Below are 5,820 nucleotides of genomic sequence, written 5' to 3'. Positions count from 1 at the left end.
GGATATAAAGATAAAGAAAATTTTTGGCCTGGAGGAGACCAAAACAGCCCAGAGGCTGTTGCTTTCAGAAGATGGACAAAGATTGTGGAATTTGAAAGCTGAGGTCCTTTGACGGACCTTTTTTTTGACGGCTGTTTTTCTTTACTTGCTCTGTGATCTTTGAACAATCACTTGACTCCTCCTGGCTCCTATTTTCTTATCTAGAAAACGGAGTTACAGAAAATTAACTTATAGGAGGGAAGAGAGAATTGAATGAGATAGTGTGTGAAAAATGCATTCGGATCTTGTGAGAGGCTGCAGAAAAATTTAGCTATGATTCGTCTGTAGGCAGGCAGAACTCGTGGTTCCTAGCAACCACTCTGCTAACTTCACCTCTCCCCATCCGGTCAGAGATGAAGTCTCTCTTAGAGCTCTGATCCTACCTTCCAACAGAATATATTTCAAGAAAGAATTACGTAATTATAATAGATGTGAGGAGATACCAAAATAAATACATAAATAAATAAAGTCTTTAAAAACAAAGGATCCCACCCAACTGGGATTATTGGTGCAGGCTTCTCAAATAGAGCTCAAATGGCACTATCAGATGCTTCATACTGCTATAAATGCCTAAAAACCACTTTTTCCCTAGAATTTCCATTTACAACCCTGACATCCTGTGTGTATGTCAAAAAGATTGGTCCTTGAGTGAGGTGCTAGGATGAAATCTATCAGCCCCAGAACTGGCTTTGCATTTGCATTCTTCATTTACAATAGAGTGAAGGGCATCTTTGCTCAAAGCCCATACTTTCCCACAAATATAATTATTTTTTCCTGTTGTTTACAGCAAGAGTATCTTTTTTTTTTTTTGCAGATTTTTGCCAGGGCTGGGTTTGAACCTGCTACCTCCAGCATATGGGTCTGGCATCCCACTCCTTAGAACCACAGGTGCCGCCCTTACAGTGAGAATATCTTGAAGAAGCAGATGATTTCTATGAAAACAAATTAAACTTTCTGTAGTGAGGAGAAGGTGAAGAAGATCCTGGCTAGTAGAATATAATTTCTTTAACCTGAACAGGTTAATGTCAATGTTATTGTTGTGAGGAAAGGGCCAGGTCTGTGGCCCAGTTCACATAAAGGAAATATGTGAACAGAAATACCTAGAATGCTTCTTTCGGGAGAAACCTACTGAAGGATTATGTCTGATTAGAAATTAGACATGTGGGCCTACACTTAAAAAGGAAAAAAAGAAAAAAAAAGCAGACTAAGTGAGATCAATAAAGTTCCTCTCCTAAACAAAATTTTTATGTATTTCAGAACTTTTCTCAGTGTCTGATGTGATAGCCTCGTGATTCCAACCTCTAGAGCTCTTTCTTCTCATGAGAGACTCACTTAATAGACGGAATAGATCAGTATCAGGGACCCTGGCATGTCAGGAAATCACCAGCAATAAAAAAAAAAAAAAGAAAGAAAACAAAAACACATCCCCTAGTTCAGGCCATCCTGTAACACCCTGACTGTGCCATTAGCATTGATCTATCCATATTTTTCTCTCCTCTACACTTTGAGTCAAAGATTTTCAAGTATAGAACTGTATACTCTTAATTTTTATATTTACGCTCCTATCATGGTGCTTAGAAAATCACTGATGCACAATAAATGCTCATTGAATAATACTAAGACTTTAACACTGAGAAACTTGCCTGAGCCGTGGATGAGAGAAGAGAGCCAAGCTCAGAGCAGCAGCTGCAGCCGGCCGCCCCCGGGCCAGCTACAGGAGACGACAAATGGTTGGTTTGGCAGGAGCCGAGGGTTAAGGCTAGAAACAAAACAAGGCAGTGTCACAAAGACACATACAGTCTGTATCTGTTTTAAATTCTTTTTTTCCAAGAAAAACACAGAGGAACAGAATAAAAACAACTTCAAAGAGTCAAGCATTTAACAATATTTAGTAAGCATTCACTGAGTGCCATGTACCCTGCTACATTCCAGGGATGCAGAAACAAAATGAAAAGGCATGCCTGCCCTTCCAGAGCTAATGGTCACACAGATACATTAAGGCACTATGGAGGAACTCTGGAAGGGCTGTGGAGAAGTATCATAGGAAGGTGCGTGTAATATATGGTGTGGTGTGTGTGTGTGTGTTACACAGGTGGCATCAGCGTGGAGTTGTGGGAGGATGGGGAAGTCCTTCTAAGAAAATGATATATAAACAGAATCCTGGAAGGATAACTAAGTATTAAGAAAAGAAGATTCTGGGCAGATAAAACCTGTATATTATGGTCTGAATGTGTATGTACCCCCAAATTCATATGTTGAAATCCTGCCCCTCAAGGTGATGATATTAGGAGATGGGGCCTTTGGGAGGTGATTAGGTTTTAAGGGGGGAAGCCCTCCTGAATGAGACTAGTTCTCTTATTATAGAGGCCCATGAGAGATACCCTTATCCCTCCCTCCACGTGAGGACACAATGGGAAAGCATTATTTATGAACAAGGAAGTGACCTTCTCTGGACACTGAATCTACCAATGTCTTGCTCTAGGACTTCCTGTCCTCCAGAACTATGAGGAATAAATTTATGTTGTTTATAAAATCTATGCAGTCTCTGACATTTCATTACAGAAACCCAAATGGATTAAGACAATATTTGAAACCTCTGAAATGGAAACAAACAAACAAACAAACAAACAAACAAAAACTTGTCATTTCAGAGGAAATTTTAACTAAGTCATTAGGACAGTAACTGTTAATGCCTATTAGTTCCAAAACAGGTCACCATTTTTTCTAAGGCTGAATGTTTGCAGAATCTGCCTACCCTGAGATTCTAGAAAACCAGAAGCTCCAGGGTAGCCCTCCATCTCTTGGCTGCTTACTAAGTTTTTCTGTTAACGGGTGACACTTGTCCCGTAGAAGGAGTCACTTGATTAGCACCTCCATAGTCTGAGGACGAATTTTTAAGTCGATCAAAATAATATCTTTTACTAAATAAGATTTCAGATGTGGGAGAGATTTTGTAACCACATTGCTTTTTCTTAAACAGTAATGACTTACACAGAAGGTTTATACAAATTAATCTTTTATAGTTGGGACTCTTCAATGTCAAGAGTGCTGGTATGGTAGAATACCAGAAGCCAGAGTTGCATTTCTTGGCATCCTTTTTTGGCCTCCCAATTATTTGGTATCACACAGTTATTAAAACATCTTACTCCTTCATAGTATCTGAAAAATATCATTTTCTTCTCTGAATGAATTTCCTAGTAGATTTCCTCCTTGTTCTTCCTGATACACACATTATCTCAACAAGATTATTTTAATCCTCTCATTTTTTCTTTCTTTCTTTTTTTCTGTTTAACAGGCCCTGGCCTGGTTAGAACCCGCCACCCCCAGTGCACAGGGCGGGCACTCTAACCATTGACCTACAGGCGCCCAGCCCCTGCCATTCTGTCTAAAGTCCTGAGAATCATTAAGAAATATGAATGATAGAAAGAGTAAATGTGGATTCTCTAATAACTTTAATTTTCTATGTAATGTGTATAATTTTGATGTTCTATATAATTTTGTATATGTTTGGTCTTCAAGAACTTCTGCCCTCTTATTTTGATATATTGCCTGTGATATATGTACTGTTTATTCACTAGTGTTTCAGCTGAAGGAGAAATTTTATGACCAACTAACGAACTCCAAAACAGTATTTATAACATAAGTGCTGTTGTACCATTATTTATACTTCAGTTCAGTAGCAAAAATTGGTTCCATGATAAATAAACTCATGTTATCCAATCATTAGTCTACTGCAGCCAGAATGACAAGTCAGGCCACAGGCAATGCAATAGCACTAATGAAATGAATTAATTTATCTTTTTCAAAGGGACGTTGGGGAATTGAAAATGTGTGTTTTATAGCAACACTCCAAATAGAAAATATATCTAATCATTCAACATTTGGGACATATATTTTTAAACCATCAAGTTTATTTTATTCAGCGAATATTTACTGAATGCTTCCTATGTTCCAGGTACTTTTCCAATGGTGTAAGTAAATTCTACTGTAGAAAGACAGAAGATAAGAAAGTAAATAATAATAATAATAGGCAATGTTATTGTAGATTCTGATCATTTCTATGAAGGAAGAGAAAGAAAAAAATAACCAAAAAGCAAAACAAACAAACAAAAACTCGGGTTAATAACAGTCTCCAAAAATCTGTATAGGTGACCAGGAAACAATACGTTGCTTCACAAGTCTTTTTCTACTATAAAAGTCATGGTGCTAAATTAATTTGGATCCCATGAAATTGTTTATAATCAGTATTTTTCACTCATTAAAAAATGGCAATTCTATATGGTTCAACCTAATAGTTGACAACCCTGAGAACCAAGAGCAGTGAGAATTTGAAGAGTTAGAATTTTTCTTTTACATTTTTAGTTCTAGATTATAGTTGTTCTGAGTTTGAATACCTAAGACCTTGCATTTTTCTTCAGACCCTGTATCTGGAAATGAGATGAGAATCCTATCATTCCACAGGTTAGGTAGATGACTTAGCAGTATTTTAGGTTTATAAGTGTGTGATGATGAAGCTTTTTCAGGATGGATGAAAGTCCTCACTGGAGCTTCTACACCCAGCTTGGTGCCAGGATGCCCACTAGGGTTCATGTGTACCAGTGGGAATATTGATGTTCTGGAGCCAGTGTTCCCTCCAAACCCAGCCCTGCTAGCAATATAGTCTGTCTATGTTCTTTAACCTCTTCTACCCTCAGATTTATTTAATCTTTTAAGTGAGAGTAATGGCCCTAACTTGTAGGGTTGTTATAATCATCACAGATGATTTAGAGTAATACAAAATGCACATTCAACTAGTGATAAAGCAAATGAAAAATTACACACATGGGCCTCAGGAGTGTGTGATAAAGAAAGAGAAATAGCACTTTTCAAAGATATAGAAGGTTCACCTTTGCATAGTGGCAGTATTGTAGCCAATGAGGTTCACTGGAGGTGACATTGCTGCTAATTTAGAACTTTTCCCATCATCTCTCCATGAAGACCTGAAGTATAGTCAGCATTGGCAATTTTTGACAGTCTCTACAGAGACTGAATTAATCAGAAAGAAAAGGAAAGGAAAAAAAAAGTCCAGAAATATACAGGAGAGTCTGCCTATTTCTATATTCAGAGGATACAGGTACCAGTTTGAGAGCTGTGAGTCCAGGCTTCCTTCTGTTGGCCTCTGGTCCAATGTATCTCTTGCAGTGCAAGTATCTTGCCACCTTATGTTATTTTAATATTGTCCTAAGATAAGTATTTCTCTGAAGTACATGCTGATTACTTAAATTGTGAATTAAACTAAGCAATGACAAGGGAAAATTCTGGCTTCAGATTTATTGAGATGGAATTGCAGTCTCCATGGTGATGCTGTTGTGAGAGATTCCTGAGGATAATCTTGGTATTAAGGAGTCTGCCTCCACAAGGTACCTTTAGAAGCCAAGCCGGAAGAATATATAGCTCTAATTTAAAGTATGTAAAATAAGGGGGTGGAGGTAAGATGGTGGACTGCAGCCAGCTTTCCAGAGAGGCTCTTGTCCAGAAGGAGAGTTAAAAGACAGAAGTTTAGTAAGTAAGCCAATAATTTGGAGCTGAGCCAAGAGAGAAGGTTGAAGAATGCATATCAACCCTGCTGAGGCAAGCTACAACCCCAAAGATACAAACAAAAGGTACTGAATCCATCGCCAAGTGGATAGGAGTCCTCTCCCCCATGAGAAATGCTCACAGTAAACTCCATACAACTAAGCGACCAGAGTTCAAATATCTTCCCATTCCATCCCATGGAAGAGACCCTCTAAAAACTAGACC

General features: G+C 38.2%; 1 non-coding gene across 1 annotated transcript; it reads left to right on the top strand.

The window, feature by feature from the left end:
- The first annotated feature begins 4,923 nt into the window (after nucleotides 1-4,923).
- On the top strand, nucleotides 4,924-5,064 carry LOC111725161. The gene has a single exon (XR_002773293.1). It is a non-coding gene; the product is annotated as a U4 spliceosomal RNA (small nuclear RNA).
- Nucleotides 5,065-5,820: the final 756 nt, after the last annotated feature.

This window comes from Otolemur garnettii, unplaced genomic scaffold (genome assembly GCF_000181295.1).
Source record: "Otolemur garnettii isolate 467f Iridium unplaced genomic scaffold, OtoGar3 scaffold00032, whole genome shotgun sequence".
Classification (NCBI taxonomy): domain Eukaryota; kingdom Metazoa; phylum Chordata; class Mammalia; order Primates; family Galagidae; genus Otolemur; species Otolemur garnettii.
The sequence above is the reverse complement of the archived record's forward strand: the minus strand, read 5'-3'. Positions and strand labels throughout refer to the sequence as shown.